Source organism: Myodes glareolus, chromosome 11 (genome assembly GCF_982192425.1).
Source record: "Myodes glareolus chromosome 11, mMyoGla1.1, whole genome shotgun sequence".
Lineage (NCBI taxonomy): Eukaryota > Metazoa > Chordata > Mammalia > Rodentia > Cricetidae > Myodes > Myodes glareolus.
This window is the reverse complement of record NC_142036.1, coordinates 11,237,973-11,255,536: the sequence shown is the minus strand read 5'-3', so window position 1 is coordinate 11,255,536 and position 17,564 is coordinate 11,237,973. Positions and strand designations below refer to the sequence as shown.

Here is a 17,564-nt window from a genome sequence, read left to right as displayed (position 1 = left end):
TATGCGATACAGATTGTCTTTAAAATAAGGTGCAGATGGATAGATGAATGAATCACATATTAAAATGCATTGAAATACACACAATACATGGGGTTGGGGTTAGAGGGAGAGAGAGAGGAAGAAAAAAACAGTATAAGAAATATACAATATATAAATACAATTTTATAAAATAAATACAAAAGCACTTAAAAAAACAGAAAAACAGAAATTTAAATAAACATTTAGACACTTTAAAAATTGCTACACACCAAACCTGTAGAGAGAATCCTGAGTACGATTTGGAGAAGTAGCACAGACAAGAGGTATCTGGCCTTTTTTGTGTGACCAAGAGCTCTGTGTACTCTTAGTGCCCCCTGCTGGTTCTTAGGTACCTGCAGGAAGGTTTGCATCTGAGCTCACAGTAGTATTCAGTAACTGTGTACTTTGCATAGTAATTCAGACATGACTGTGCCCTCAGACCTCAGACTGCCTATTTCTAGGTACAGAGGGATCTTCTCCCTGTCTCTGGAGATGGTGAATCAGATCTTCATGGCAACAGCATAGTAGTTGTTGAAGTACTACCACCCTTAATGCATGAAAACCACTCCAGGCCCTTCCCTGGTGCTGGGCAGACTCAGTTAATATTATAGTTACTGAAGGAGCATCCAGAGAGTCTCAGGAACTTTTCAGGCTTTACTAAGAATCCCCAAGACTCCATTAACTGCACCTCTCACTAGACACCTGAAAGCACAGAGAAATCTGATCATAAAACTGACCAAAAACCATTTTTTCACTCTGATGCATACATGTGACACACTGTCTCATCTTTATAAATTACCTTTTAGAATAATGACAAGAAAAAAGTGAGCTAAGCCTCAAATCCATGGTGAATAGACTGTTTTTAGTGCTAAACACTGAATGGGAGGATCTGGAAATTTAGGGTTCAGTTCCTTTGCCAGAGCTGCAGGATCAGAGAAGTGCTGGTATTCATGGGCACAGAGAAGACTTATTTGCATGTCTTCCTGCTATAGGAAGCACTGGAGTTGGATCTCAGCAGAAGGCTTTTCTCAGAGCAGATATAAGTCTTCAAAGACAATGATGACATTTATAGAAATTGACCCAGTATTGTAGTTCAGTATTCATCCTTTCCTGGTTAAGGATTCATCATCTTTTGTGTCAATTCACAGAATCTGCTTTCATTCCATGATATATGTCTCATTTGCATTAATGTATAGTTAAAGAGTTCCACATATATCTCTGTTTCTATACCTGAACTCATTCTTTCCCGTTGTCTGGACTGGACTTTGCTACTCCCTGATGTGGCTCTTAGATAGGGTCAGACCTGCAATGTGATCTTTGCAGAACTCCTTATCTGTTATGGGAACACTTGGGAATTTTCTGAATTTTACTCGTTTCTGAGACAATGTTTTTCTCAGGCAAAAGGAGACTTAGAAATGAGACAAGTCCTGTCATTGTCTCACTACCACTTTGCAGTTACATATTTCTATTTTCATCAAACTCACTTTTTGCATCCTTATGTTCTCTCTTTGATTCATTTAAAGGTGCTAACTTTATCTTCTTTATATTTACCCCCAGGAACTCATGACTGTTTTGATGTTGTTTTCATCTGGTTGTTATTTCATCCAATTACTATAATAAGCATGTCCTGCGATTTTGATTAAGTTTTGGGATGACCTTGCTTATGTACTCATTCAGCAGAGGATTCTAGCCATAAATAAAGGACATTGACCTATACTTTGTGATCCTAGAGAAGCTAAATAAGAAGGTGAACCCAAAGAAAATCATATAGTTATCCTCCTAGATATTGGAAGTAGAAAGATTGCCAGGCAAAAGTTGGGTGCACGGGGGTGGGGGTGGGGTGGGTGTAAGGGGAGATGGGGAGGAAGAAGGGAGAAGGGGAGGATTGGGGAGAGCTTGGGGGAATGGGATGGGTGGGATGGAGGAAGGGTATGGGAGCAGGGAAGTAGATATCTTAATTAAGGGAGCCATTCTAGGGTTTGCAAGAGACTTGTCTCTAGAGGGGTTCCCAGGTCCAAGGAGAGTTTCCCAGATTGTTCCTTGGGCAGCAGAGGAGGGGGTGCCTGAACTGGCCTTGTCCCATAGCCCCACTGATGAATATCTTGCATATCATCATAGAACCTTCTTCTGTCAATGGATGGAGATAAAGACAGAGACCCACATTGGAACACTGGACTGAGCTCCCAAGGTCCAAATGAGGAACAGACACAGAGAGAACATTAGCAAGGATGTCAGAACCATGAGGGGTTTGTCCACCCACTGAGATGGTGGGACTGATCTAATGTGATCTCACCAAGGCCTGCTGGACTGGGACTGATGGAGCATGTGATCAAACTGAACTCTCTGAATGTGGCTGTCAATGAGGGCTCACTGAGAAGCCAAGGACAATGGCACTGGGCTTTGATTCTACTGCATGGACTGGCTTTGTGGGAGCCTGGTTTGTTTGGATGCTCACCTTCCTAGACCTGAATGGAGAAAGGAGGACCTTGGATTTTCCACAGGACAGGGAACCCTGACTGCTCTTAGGACTGGAGAGGGAGGCGGAGGGTGAATGGGGGGACTGGGAAGGGAATGGGAGGTGGGGGGAGGTGGAAATTTATATATGTTATATATATATATATATATATATATATATATATATAATATATATATATATATATATATGTGTGTGTGTGTGTGTGTGTGTGTGTGTGTGTGTGTGTGTGTGTGTGTATGGGCCATAATCATATAATTCACACTGAATAGTGGATGCCAAAGCTGATGTGAAACAAATCATTTTCCAATAAACTACTCAGGCAGAACAAAAAAAAAGGTCTCTTGTTTCCTCCCTACTCATTCCCTTTCTCTCAACGCACCTCATTTTGCTTTCACAAAATCAGTATAACCCTGCCTTTTGTACTCTTTGTTTCTCATATAAAGTGTTTTTTGTTTCTAGGGTTTCCATTCTAGTTCCAAAATCTACAAAACAGAAGTGAAAACACCAAACACATAATCTAGGTTCTAAAAATGATCAAAACAGGCAGTGTGTCTCCCCTACCAATCTTTAAACTACTGTTTGACACATGAATTTCTAGTGTCATTCATGTTCCTCCTAGGCTGGGTAAACCCAGAGGAAGAGGAGGCAGAAAGAATATAAAAGGTGGAGCATGGGGAGCAGTGATGTGAAATCCTGTGTTCTGAATGTGACATGGTAATCACATTCATGGACTCATAATGGATCCTGTTTTGTGTGTAAGCCCTACTAAGACCAGGTCTGCCAAAACCCTAGCAGAGATTATTTTTGGACATTACCTCTTACTGAAGAGATGTTGAATGCAGACCTTTTGTGGAGCAGAAGAATGCTTCTTTTCAGAGACTGTGGTCATTGGAAGCTTCCTATATTACAGTGCTTCTTTCCATATGACCAACATTAACTGACTTTCTAAATGTCCTGAAGTGGTGTGATGCATTTTGGAGGATATTACAGGGAATTAAAGGGGAAATAGTATAGTAATTTAATCCTATTTAATTGTATACATGAAGGCTAAACAATCCTTTCAAATAAAGAAAAATAAGTATCTATTTAATGACTGAATGATTTAAAAAATCTTCAAAGAAAATTCTTAAGTAAGTCTCTGCTAAATGCAATATACAGGGTAGCAAGGTAACCCTCAGTAAAAGGAATTACGATGAAGGTTTAGTACAGGTGCTATACTGCAGTAGCATTACAGTAAAATCAACTTAGTACTAGCACAAACCCAGACAATAAGAGTGTCTGGGAGAACAGATTGAGGTCAATTCTGGTGGTTGATGTTTAGGGAGATGGCAAGAGTACAATGAGTTTAGCTAGGTGACTAAATGCACTGCCTTAGCCATCTAAGGATAACAGATATACTGATACGGGACATTGGGGATACTTGAAATGTTGAAAACCAGAAGATGTGCAGGGTAAAGGATGATGGCTGAGTTTTGGGAAGAGCCCAGGGACCAGGAGGAAATCAAAATTTACCACTTATACTTCCTTGACACACAGGGCAACTAAAGGATCAGTAACTGGTGAAAATATAATGCTAGAGACTCTTAACAGAGAGGGCCCGAGACAGAATAGTGGGGCATTTGCAAGTGGGACTTTATGATGTTTCTTAGTAGAGATGTTCACAGAGTAAAGTTGTAAAATCATTCATTGTATTGTTCTGCTGGCTTAGTGAGAAAAGTAGAGGACCCTTGATAGTCTGTGCTTGTAATCTGGGGATGCCTCAATAAAGAGAGAGCAGGAAGAGAAATATAAGATATTGGTTGGACAGTGAATGGGGATTTGGGAATTCCCTATTAGTAAGATTGATTAGGAGGTTCAGGTGTATTCATGTGAACCTTTATCTTATGAGATAATTGTAGGATCTGTGGAATGAGAAAAGGACAATAACCATAAACTTTTATGTTTCATGAATTTGTAAAAAGCACATTTAATTAAAATTTCTTGAATATATGCTGAGTTTCAAGATAGTTGGAAGCAAAGATGCTTCCTAACAAAGATTTCACACCCTTGAAGACTCAGGTATTTGATCAGTAAGACTTAAGACAAACAATTTATGAGATTAGAAAATTATAAAAAATATAAAATCCATTATAAAGTTTTCTAAGGGTAAAAAAAATACAGGAACACTCATCCAGAAAGTATAAACATTTCAATACATAAGCTTCAAAGTGACTAAAAAATTGTATAATGTAATCATGATGGGAACTTCAGGAGAGAAATTAATGTTTTGCCAGTGTTTACTCACAAGACAACTCTTGCAATGTACATCAAGATACACATTAGTAAGCAGAGATGGTAGTAGGCTGAAAATACCTCAGTAAATTTCTTTTTAAAATTCTTACTAACATAACTTCAGTTCCTGCCATGCCACCTTCTGGGGTGTCTGTGTGGTCACTCATGTAAGATGTGGCAGAATCTTCAAGGAAGAGTACCCACAGAGAAGGTGTGAGTGTACTGTCCTTTCTGCATTGGAGCCCTTGAACTTTGGGAATTACCTGCTTATGTTCTAAGGAATACAGTCTGGTTTCTTCCGGAAAGAAAGAGAGTATGTTTTTGTTTCCAGAGTCTACTGATGAGCCATTGCCCTATACAGGAGTATATAATGCTAATGAAAGACAATGGGTTAACATTCAAGAGAAAAAAGTTTCCAGGTTCAATGTGGTTCTTAGTAAATAAAGAACAAATGACAAACTTAATTAAGGAATGGAGATAGATTTAGCAAAGATGGAATGAGTATAGGGAGAGAGAGGTAAATGCCTGTAACGTCTTGACATTGGTTTTGGGGAAGGTTTGAAAAGGAGTAAGAAACATGGAGGGGAAGAAAAGAAGTTCTTCTGCAAATATTGCAGAAATATGAAAAAAACGGTAGACTATTTGACTATTTACCCTGACTTCTTTCCCTTAGCTCAAAATGCAATGAATTCATAACCTAGATAAGGATTTGTATAGAAACAAATGCCAAGCCATGTCTAGCATGACCAATCGCAGACTCTGTCAGGGACATCTGTCTAATGAAAATCTATTCTCATCTATCTTATATAATGATTCTAAGAATAATCAGCATCACATGAAAAACAATATATGCTGTTAAGTATTTTTTCTGTATAAATGATGAACCTCATGCCTAATAAAAATGCATTCAGATGCAATTCCTTTGAGTCTTGTGTCTGTCATTCACTGACTCCTTACCCACCTATTCCTGAGACCCTGCTCCATTGATCCTAGTGCCCTGGCTGAGCTGGTTCATTGCAAGTCCCCACTTTCATGCAAGGAAAAGCTCCATGATAATGACACATAGTATAAGAAATATGGGGATGTGTGAGTTAGAAGCACCATTCATTGAGGGGGTCTTTATGGGACTTTATAGGGTTCAGGCTTTCAGACAGAGAATCCAGATGGAGAGATAGTGTAACTGTGGTATCAGGAAATAAACATGGAAATGCAAAAAAAAAATAATTCTATTCCAAATGAAAATCCCACTCAATTTCCACACAACTAATATATTGCTGGTCACATGACTTTTGTTTCTAATTCTCTGAAGTTCCTACACATTATTAACCAATGTGTAGCAGAACCATGATCCCATTGGAAGGTGTAGTGGCATTTCATTTGTACTTTAATAACTATACCTTACTCGAGGATCGAAAAAGTAAAACAAACACAATGGCCAGGCTTACAGAGCAGTTAGCAATGACACACACCTTTAATCCCAGTAGCCACACTAGCTTACATTAGAAACTGGACAGTAGTGGTACATGCCCTTAATCCCAGAACTAGAGAGGATTATAAAGCAGGAGGAGATCACACTCAGACTCTGTCTCTTTCTGAGATTCTTGGAGGCAGGATCATCATTTTGGACTGAGGTAGAGATAAGACCCAGTAGCTGGCTGTTTTGCTTTTCTGACCTTCAGGTTTAATCCCTATTTATGTCTCTGAGTTTTATCAACCATGTTACAGTTGGTGTTCAAATTTGGGCTACAAATTCACCAAGAAGCCATTTGTCAGAGGCTTTTTAGCCATCAGGCCAGAGCAGGGATTGGAATTCCAACTCTAGGAACTGGAACCCAACCTAGCCATCAGGATGAGGGGGAGGCACTAGCACTCCCAGCTAAACTCTGTCCCAATTTAGCATCCTCTCCTGCTAAACACCCGCCCTTGCTGCCACCCACATGTCATCCATGTGGTTTCCTACATTGCCCCAGAACTTCTTGTAGCTCCTAGGTGGCTCCCCATGGCTTGCTCCCAGTCCCACATACATGCAGCTCCCATGTGGCCACCACAGTTTCTCCTGACTCCTGTGTACTATACACCATTGTTGGATGGCTTCCCTGGCTGGTGTCTAACAAAATTATGTTCAATTTGGTTTTAAGTTCTTTGTGTACAATCCACAGATTCTCCTGTCCCACATCATTATTACACCTTAAAAATATCAAATAAAACAGGCTTTTAACAGAGGTAAGTCATCTGCTAACTATTTATTATTATATTTTTTCAATTTCTAAACCATTCCTAAGATAATGTCAGATATCACCATCTAGGAATTTTTTTTTTTGAGACAGAGTTTCTTTGTGTATCAGCCCTTGTTGTCCTGGACATAGGTCTAATAGATCAGGCTGACCCCAAACTCACAGAGATCCACATACATCTGCTTCTTAAGTGCTGGTATTAAAGGAATACACTACCACCACCTGGGTCTCCATCCAGAAATTTAGTAACCTTTTTACTTAAATTATTGATTGAATTCTATGAGAGTATATTACCTAAATGGGACACATACATTCTTTTCCATAGCTGCTATAAGTTTGATAATTCATATTATATCTTTTCAGAAATCATTTGAAAACAGAGTCAATAATGTGAAATTTTAGAAATAGTACTGTCTTTACAAACTGATAATGAGAAGTTAGCCAAAAGGATTCATATCATTGAAAATGGCAACCTTAATTTGACTGGAAAAATTCAATTCATGCTAATGGATTATGAAACTTTAGAAAATGAGAGATTATCTACAAGAATCCTTAGTTTTGAGATTGACAATCAAACTCTGTAAAAAAGTTATGGCAAGTTAGCAGAAGGAACATCACTTCTGGAAGGATATTTCCATGTCATCCAAATTATCTCGAAGGAAAAGAAGATATCATTTATGGAAAAAATTTAAAAATGTCATGTGTACAAGATGAGAACAAGGAATTAATTGATTTGAGGAAATCATTAGAAATATTTAAAGATCAAGAGCTACAGACTTTACAAAAGACAGGAATCTGAACCAACTTAGGAATTTGTTGAAAGTGATAAGCAAGGAGAAGAAGTACAGGCAAAAGATGACTGTAAAAATTTAGTATTGCCAGTTCCTTTAAAGTCAGTTGTAGATACTTCTCCTGTTAACACCTCTGAAAAGTCATCAAATATCACATACCCAAAGGACATACAGAATGTAAATGGGAGAACCTATATATTAAAATGATCTAAAAGATATTGAGCCAGAAGTAGTATCGTATGGCATACATAAATCATATGTGAGTGAGTTGGTAAATACATGGGCTTAAAGAAATAAGATCACTCAGTATGATTGGCTTTAACTAGTCTCAGTTTCACTATACCATGGCCCACAACTTCAGGAGAAGTGTTATTTGAGAGGGGAAAATAAGGTCATTAAACACCATAGAGTCAGAAGTTTTGAGACCTCATAACATCAAATTCTTGGTGATGGCCATAATTCTGGTCCAGATAGCCAAAGTGCAAAGAATGCATACATATTGTTCCTATGCCATACAACAATCTTGACTGCTTGGGACAAGACTCAAGAATGAAGACAAAGAATTGAATCATATATTAACTGATGTAGATGGGCCTTCTGTCTATGTGTTATTTTCATTGGTTAATAAAGAGACTGCCTTGGCCCTTTGATAGTACAGAAAATTAGGTAGGCGGAGTAAACAGAACAGAATGCTGGGAAGAGGGCAATGAGGCAGACGCTATGGAGCCAGCCACCAGGTCAGACATGCTGAATCTTTTCCGGTTAGCCACCACCTCATGGTGATACACAAATTATTAGAAATGGGTTAATCAAGATGTGAAAGTTAGTCAGTAACTAACTCTCTAGAGATAATGGGCCAGGCAGTGTTTAAATGAGTACAATTTGTGTGTTATTATTTCTGGGGCTAAGCTAGATGTGCAGGAGCTGGGCGGGATGAAAAGCAGGCCTTCCCGCAGCTCCTCACTACAATTAATGTTATACAAGGCCTAAGAGAAAACTTTAGTGACTTTTTGCAAAGATTAATGAAGGCTGTACAAATAGGGGTAGCAGATCCAGAAGCTAGATGGGTACTCATTGAGTTGCTGGCTTTGAAAAATGATAATTTATAATGCAAAAAAGATATTTGGATCCTTGAAGTTAAAATCAGCATCAATGTACAAATGGATCCTACACATAGGCAAGGTTGAATCCTTTGACTTTAACTCTGAGGCTTAGGTAGAAGGAGCGATTTCCAAAATTATGACGACATATCAAAATCCCAAATGTTTTAACTGTGGTAGAACAGGCCGTCTGAGAAGGGATTGTAAACACTACATGCCTATAATCAATGTTTTGTGTTGGAATTACCCAAATAGTAGGCCCCAAACTTCTGTGTTATGTAAACAATATGGAAAAGGCTCAAATGGACCAATGAATGTAGAGCAAAAACAAAAACAAGGCAACCTGTTATCATTGAAAAACTCTTTGAGGGGTTTCTTGCAGGCTCCCAGGTCAAATGTGGTCCAGTCATTCCCAGTCACTGTGGAGAACAGGACTCCCAAGGAAAATCAGAAAATCCATTTCCTGTTATTAGAAGAATGTATTTTTCTAAATTATAGAATGATCATGGAGTAAAAATCAAAAATGTTAACAGAAAATTGAAAAAGTATATTTTGGCAGACTTTTATAAATGGTCACAGACAAAAGCTAAGAATTCAAATAAATAACTTTGTATTTGAAGCATTATTAGATACAGGTGCAGATGTGACTATAATTACTACAGAATCTTGGTATCTAAATTAGCCTCTGTAGAAGGCAGAGTTCAATTCTTAAGAACTGAAAACCTTTCTCAGATAAATTCAACATGAGTTAGGCTGATTGTACAGGGCCAGGAGGACAGAGAGAAAGGCTTTGGCTATATGTGGCTAATATAGTACAGATGCTAAGGCCTTTTGACCTTTTACAACAATGGAATACCCAGTTAAGCAATTATGTAATCTCAGAAAAGACCACAAACCAACTTACATTTTTGGAAAGACATTATAAGTTACTATAAAAAACAGACACCTTCATGCTTTCCAAACAAACAGAACAACTGGCATACTTTCATAGAAACCAATGGCTCTAACTTTAAAATGGTTAATGAAGAAAGCTCTATATGGCTTTTAAAAATAGAGAAACTACAGGCTTTAAGACATCTGGTATAAGAGCAACAAGATTTTCAGCATATCGAAGAATCAACTAGCCCTTGGAATTCTCCTGTATGTGTTGTTAAAAAGAAATTTGGAAAATGAAGAATGGTAACAGATCTAAGATCTCTTAACAAAATGTTATTCTGCCAATTGCCTCTCTTCAGTCTGGAATTCCTTTGCCTTCCCTGTTGCCTAAAGGATGGCCTCTTATAGTCATTGATTTAAAAGTTTGTTTTTTCACTATATCTTTACAAGAAAAAACAGAGAAATATTTGCCTTTGCTGTGCCTACTCTTAATCAATCTCAGACTGCTAAAAGATATCAGTGGTAGATTCTCCTACAGGAGAATACTGGTATACCGGTATACCAGCCACAGAAGAAGACCCAACAGTCTCATCAATAGACAACACTCCTTTTTGAACTTAAGTTAGTAATTTCTGTGAGAGATCTATGAGATCCCACAGCCCAGGAAAGAATATAACAGAACTGGAAGATAAATTTTCATACAGGATGTCAGCATTTTCTTTACAAGTCAGTGGGTGAAATTTGACTACCCAAGTTCTTTCAAGATGAAATAACTGTCACAATATTATTGATGTGTGAGTCTATAGAAGAGCATGTGGTCTTTAGTGTTATTGTAATGACATCTATGACTGTTATTATCTTCCTTTCTATTGAACCACCGTCTTCCTGTTAGTCTGTGTATGCACTAGGACAGTGCCCAGGATTCTCTTGTACTATTGATATTTCTAATTTCACTGAAACTCATAAAATTCCTGATTTTCTCCCATGTTAAAAATCCTACGATATATTCTCATTTCCCTTAGTTTTTCTTGTTATGGGAGGACCAAAACCACGCTGCTCCATCTTCCATGTGGGATATCGATGAAACTGACTGGCCCTTCAGCATCCAATACAATCTCTCTAATATAACCAATTCATACTTTATACATTGACATAGCTCACACTACTCAGGACATTTGTGTGACAATATGATGGGAGGAGGTATGTTACGGGCCAACTGCAAGGACTCAGAGTGAACAGTCTGAGATCACGTACATAGTCCTGCATTCTTGCAGAGTGATGCCCTTACCATCATGCCAGAAGCAAAAATCTGTATTTTGGTTATAGACATCTTAAGTTCACAAGTTAAGTAAGCTATTCAGAAGGCTCTGTAGGACAAGCTCCAGGAGTAGGAAATAACCCTTTCTCTTCTTATCTCCCTATGAGACTTGCAGGCCCCAGGTTTCAGAATTAATTAACATTCCCTTTGTTAATTAACAGTCACCAACCCTCAGTATCTCTGTAAACTTTTTCTGTTGGCAAGAGATGCCTCCCCACCTGACATTCCAGCTTCCTATCCTCCCCGTGCCTCTTTGCTATATAAATGCCCCTGAGAAAAAATAAAGTTGGCAGCTTGATCAGAAATACAGACTTGCTGTCCATTTCTTGTGTCTCTTGCCCCTCCATGCCTTTCTCTTCCAGGTTACCAGGGACTCAGATTCATTTCCTACTGGTTGGGACATCATCATACATCCTGACTTCACTACTTGACAGTTTGATAGGGTCAAGTTTAAACAAAGTCCTCTCTAGTGAATTTTGGTTTTGATTCTGCTACTCATGGTTTCACCATAAAAACCAAACTTCAGATTGTGATTGGTGGTATAGGGAAGAGAATAGCCAGGTACTGAGTCCAGGAAAAGCATTGGAGGACAGGGAAGGAATTCACTACTGACATCAGGATATGAGAAAGAATTTATTGAATATACTACACTTTGCTTCAACCAATCATTCACTACTAGTCCTGGGAAGCAGTCGTGGAGTATTGTATCAAGACTCACATTGATGGCTTTTTTTTAATCAAACGACTATATGCTCATGTCCTACATATTTACAAAATTCAATTATGGGATAAATTGTTTCTTCATTGTGTGTGTGTGGAGATGAAGATGTGTCTCAGGAAAGGTGGAATATAGTCTAAGTTTCAAGTATCACTTTTGTGAGAAGCTTCTGTAAAGCAAAGGACACTGTCATTAAGGCAAAATGGCATCTTACTTAATGGGAAAAGATCTTCACCAATCCTACATCAGACAAAGGTCTGATGTCCAAAATATATAAAGAACTCAAGAAACTAGACATTAATATTCTAATTAACCCAATTAAAAATGAGGTCATAGTTCTTAGAAAAGAACCTACTACAGTTGTTTTGCTAATTGGTCATATTGGTAAATATATTTTAAATGTGTACATTTGAACACATAGTTAGTGCTGATATTAGCCTTTGTTGGATAAGCCTCTTTTGCAGTGAAATAACACTTAATCCTGAGACACATAACTTTTCAAATTCCAGTGAATGTGTTCTGGTCTATTGGTCATCAATATCAACTCCTCCATGGCAAAAGAATACCTCAGAGAGGGTGGAGAATATGTAAGACCCAGAGAATGAGGAGGAGTGCTGTGCTGTAGAACTCCATGAAACAAGTGAACAGACCAACAACAGATCCTTCTTTCATCACAATTGAGTTGAAAAATGTTATCTCTTTGCTTTGAATACCCACTTGACCAGTGAGATCAATCCGAAGGTTGCAAGTATATGATGGAGGATAGCCCACAAGACACATCCCTTTACCTGAATCCTAGAGGTGCCACAAGTTGGTATATCTGATATTAAGACCAAGAATTTATGACTCAAATATCACTGCAGAGGCCACAAAATTTAGTGCAAGTGAATGAGTGTAAGTAAGTACTCTGTGGAGGAAGCCATGGATCTAGAAATGCATCTACAAGATGAAATTACAATCTTGTAACCTTTTAAAATGTGTTTAAATACATTGGTAGGGTAGGGTATTTTATTTTTGCCAAAACCAAATTGATTGCAGACCAGGAATCTGACAAAACCAGAATAGACCCTAATATATAGAAAGTACATTGTGATTTGACAGAATTTCCAGAAAGGGACTTAGGCTCAAGGACACCTTAAGCAGTGTGTTAGCCAGGAACCTCCTGTAGGCTCCTGAACCTCAGCTGCTGCCTCTAGTTGCATTTTTTCTATGGTCTGAGTACCAGAGCATAGCCGGGGTCAATAATGAAATTGATGTTCATGCCTTATGTGAGGATTGTGTAGAGACTGGAAGAAATCAAGGTTAATGGTTTATAGGTCCTAACAGGGTATTCCAGCATGATCTGTTGGCTCTTGCCAAAATCCTAAATTCTGCTCTAACTGGAGAATTAAATGAAGCTCTGTTGTGAATCAAAGGACCCCCGTCACTCCCAATGATCCTTGAGTCTCTTCAAGATTCATCCTAGTGCCTGCAGTCCAGCCAGGATTGCCCTATGTGATGGTATCTGTCTTGTTTAGATGAGATTGGAAATTACATAGAAAACTAAACATTATAGTGGAAAACAGGACTTTGAAAATATTCAGATGCATTATAGATTAGTACATACTAAATTCTAGAAGAGTGCAATGAGAAACATGACTTTGATGCACAGAGCAAGCCAAGGAACAGAGAAGCCAACTTATCTAAGTGGCAGGGATTTTCCATATAGACCAAGCTATGAGAGATTTTCTTGATCTGTCTCTCTATTGAATGTATTAAGACTATATTTCACCGTGCCCTACTTTAAAATGCACTGTTGTCGATAATTAAAGAATTTATTAACTTGAAAATCTTTCAATACCATATTTTCTGATAATTATTTAAATTCTCTCTTCTTCTGCAGATCCTATTCATTTCACCATTTCCAGATTTCCATAATGGTCAGTTTGAAGGGTTATTTATGAGGGTTTGGACTCAAGTCATTCATTTTCATATAGATAGTTAATGGTTGGTTTAAAATCCATAATTGGCAATACATTTTCTCTTTTAAAAATTATTTTACAATACATGTGTTTGCTTTTACATATTACAATTCTTTTTTCAATGTATAATGAGAGTATCCAGGGCCCCACAGTTGGCTCAGTGGTAAGATGCTTGCCGTCCAGTATTAGTGTCTTAGCTTGATTCACAAAACTTAGCTTAGAAGTTGGAAGTGATGGCTTATTCTATATTCACAGCACTGGAGGGTGTGGTGACTGGAGGTTCTCTAAAACTTGCCATTCCACCCAAGAATCTATCTGCACATATGTGCTCCAGGTGCACCGTGAGATAATGTCTCAAAAATAAGATAGAAATGAACCAATAAAAAACTCAATCTTAAATCTAGCCTTCAGACACATGTGCAAATCATACACAATGCACACATAGTCTAGACAGTTAGGTTTTCAAGCCATCCAAACATTGTCCTTACCCTGCATGGGGTTCATGGTTTATAGTTATTTAGAGCTGTGTCATTGAAGTTGCAGACCTTGGATGAACTGCTTGCTATGGAGGTCAAGAGATGAACTCCTGTAGACTTGTTCCTTCTCCACAATTTTACAACTGCACTTCCTATTCTGGGGACATACATTCCTTTTCCAGCCATGTGAGTGGCTAATTTAAGTCTCTGAAGGTGAGAAATGTTATTTGTCTAATTGCTTAATTCCTATTATTAAGAGAGTTTGGTTCTTAAATTTAAGACATTTCACATGATCATAAAGCTCTCTACCACAGAGCTACAAGCCTGGCTGAATCTTTTAAAACATCACATTATTGTACAGAAATATTTTTTGAAGACAGCATTTATGTACTACTAACATATACACCAGGAACCACAAATTCTTCTTCCTGATACCCAGAATTTATAACTGATTTTCTAAAGGATCAATCTACTGAGAATGGATCTCGAGAATGTTGGGGTGGGGAGGATAAATCAAACTAAAGAAAGAAAACAGAAGGAAGAGGACAAGGAGCAGTAGAGGAAAACTCACCCTCAGTTGATTACACCTATTCTGATTCTGGACTCCATGACCTTTTCAAGACTACCATGTAGTTGAACTACAGCCTGTTGTTGTATCTCACTACTCATGTTCAACTCACACACTTGAATAAAAAGGTATAAATGAGAGCAGATTGCACATATGAGTAACAGTGTGTGTCACAGACTATAAAGTGAAGACAGGATCTGTTGAGCATCATTTGTCAGCAAACACACACACACACACACACACACAAAGAGAGAGAGAGAGAGAGAGAGAGAGAGAGAGAGAGAGAGAGAGAGAGAGAGAGAGAGAGAGAGAGAGGAGAGAGAGAGAGAGATAGAGAGAGAGAGAGAAAGAGAGAGAGAGCAAGAAAGAAGAGTAAGAGAGAGAGTGTGTGAGACACTGAGATAGGTAGACAAAAAGAGTTAAAGGGAAACAAGGAGAAACATTGTAATAAATAAACACACAGAACACAACAGGAAAAAGAAATTGGAATAAACATTTGGATCCCTGTAAAGAAAATCCCTAAGTGTGATATGGAGAGGCAGTGCAGACACAGAAAAGTCCGGTCCTCCATGCTTCTCTGAGCAGGCTCTTTTGTGACCTCTTTCTCTATGTGATATCAGCGCCCTCTGCTGGTCCAGTGTTCACCACAGGGTTGTTTATGTCTGAACTCACAGTAAAATTCAATCACTGTGTCTCTTGCACAGTAATACATGGCTGTGTCCTCAGACTTCATACTTCTCATTTCCAGGTACAGAGTGTTCTTGGCATTGTCTCTGGAGATTGTAAACCGGGCCTTCACAGCGTTCGCATAGTTGATGTAGCTACTATCACTACTAATGACTGCTAGCCACTCCAGCCCTTTCCCTGGGGCCTGCCGGGCCCAGCCCATTGCATAACTACTGAAGGTGAATCCAGAGGCTGCACAGGAGAGTTTCAGGGACTTTCCAGGCTGCACTAAGCCTCCTCCAGACTCCAGCAACTGCACCTCACATTGGACACCTGTAAACACAAAGAATTCTGGTCAGAAAACTGACACAAAAGATTTTTTTTTATTCTCTTTCTCATGTCCAAACAACGCAGAGTATCTCATCTTTATGAATTACCTTTTAAAATAAGGACAAAGAAAATCAGTTTAAGCCCTAAGTCCATGATGAATGGCCTGTATTCAGTGCTGAAACCTGACTGGGAGGACTTGGGAATGTAGGGTTGGTCTCCTCTGCCAGAGCTGCAAGGTCAGGGCAAGCCTAGCTTTTATGGGCTCAAAGAAGACTTGTTTTGCATATCTTCCTGCTATAACATGCTCTGTAGTTGGACCTGGGCAAAAGTCAGTACCCAGCGCATATAAGTCATCATACCCCCTGATGACAGTTGTAGAAACTAAAGCATTAACATAGTTCCGTGTACACATTTTCCTTCTTAGAGCCTCACCACACTTTATTTAGTTCCCTTTTCACTATAAGCATAGAAAATGTTGTGTTTCCACACTGTCATGTCTCTTTAGGATCAATGTGAAATTGAGACGCTCCACACTGCTGGGGTTCTACATATTATCTCTGTCTATCCCTTTGTCTCTGCTGGACATGGCTTCCTCCTGACATGGAATTTAGGTAGAATGACACCTGTCTCTAAGTAAAACTCCTTCTCTGTGACTGGAACACTTGAGACTTTTTTGATATTTCCTGAGTTCTGAGAAATGCTGTCCTATGACACCAGGAGGTTTGGAAATGAGACGTTCCTAGTGGTTGTCTTCCTTCCTATCTGTGATTGCTATGGAGATATATTTATATTTGCAGCACTTAATTCTTTGCATCCTTTGTTTACAGCTAGTATCCACTTATGAGTGAGTACATACCATTTTCATCTTTTAGAATCTTGCTTACCTCACTCAGTATAGTGTTTTCTAATTCTATCTATTTGCATTCAAAATTAAAAATGCCATTGAATTTTACCACTGAGTAGTATTCTAATGTGTAAAAGTGCCATATTTTCTTTATCCGTTCTTTAGCTGAGGGGTATTTAGGTTTTTTCCAGGTTCTGGCTGTTTCAATAATGCCTCTATGAACATAGCTGAATAAATGCTTTTGTAGCATGATTGATCATCTTTCGAGTGTATGCCCAAGAGTGATATTGCTGGATCCTGAGGTAAGTTGTCCCAATTTTCTGGGAAACCACCATACTGATTAAACAAGTGGTTGTACAAGTTTGCAGTCCCACCAGCAGTGGATGACTGTTCACCTACTCCAAATCCTCTCCAGCATAATCTATTATTTTTGTTTTGATTTTAGCCATTCTGACAGGTTTAAGATGGTTTCACAGAACTGTTTTGATTTACATTTTCCTGATAGCTAAGGATGTTGAACATTTCCTTAAGTATCTTTTGGCCATTTGGGATTCTTCTGTTGAGAATTCTCTGTTTAGTTCAGTACACCATTTTTAATTTTGTTATTTCAAATTTTTATGTCTAATTTCGTGAATTCTTTACATGTTTTGAAGATAAGTCCTTTGTCTGAAGAGGGGTATGACGATCTTTTCCCATTTAGTAGGCTACCTTATTGTCTTATTGATTGTGTTCTCTAATTTAAGGAGGCTTCTCAGTTTCAGGAAATCTATTTGCAGATAATCCAATACATGATTTGTAAAATCTCTTTTCACATTTGTTTAGTTGTTACTTTACTCTAAGGTGACATTATCCCATCGTCATTCAGAATTAGGAAAAGGACATATCAATCCTGCCTTCCCCTTCAGGTCTCATGCTGC

At 38.4% G+C, this 17,564-nt stretch overlaps 1 pseudogene across 1 annotated transcript; it reads right to left on the bottom strand.

Annotated features, from left to right (window-relative positions):
• Positions 1 to 15,423: 15,423 nt before the first annotated feature.
• Positions 15,424 to 16,020, bottom strand: LOC125400962 (immunoglobulin heavy variable 3-21 pseudogene; annotated as a pseudogene). Its single transcript, XR_015739299.1, has 2 exons — positions 15,911 to 16,020; positions 15,424 to 15,806 (listed from the first exon to the last, which is right to left on the bottom strand). The product of XR_015739299.1 is annotated as an immunoglobulin heavy variable 3-21 pseudogene (transcript).
• Between the last annotated feature and the right edge of the window lie 1,544 nt (positions 16,021 to 17,564).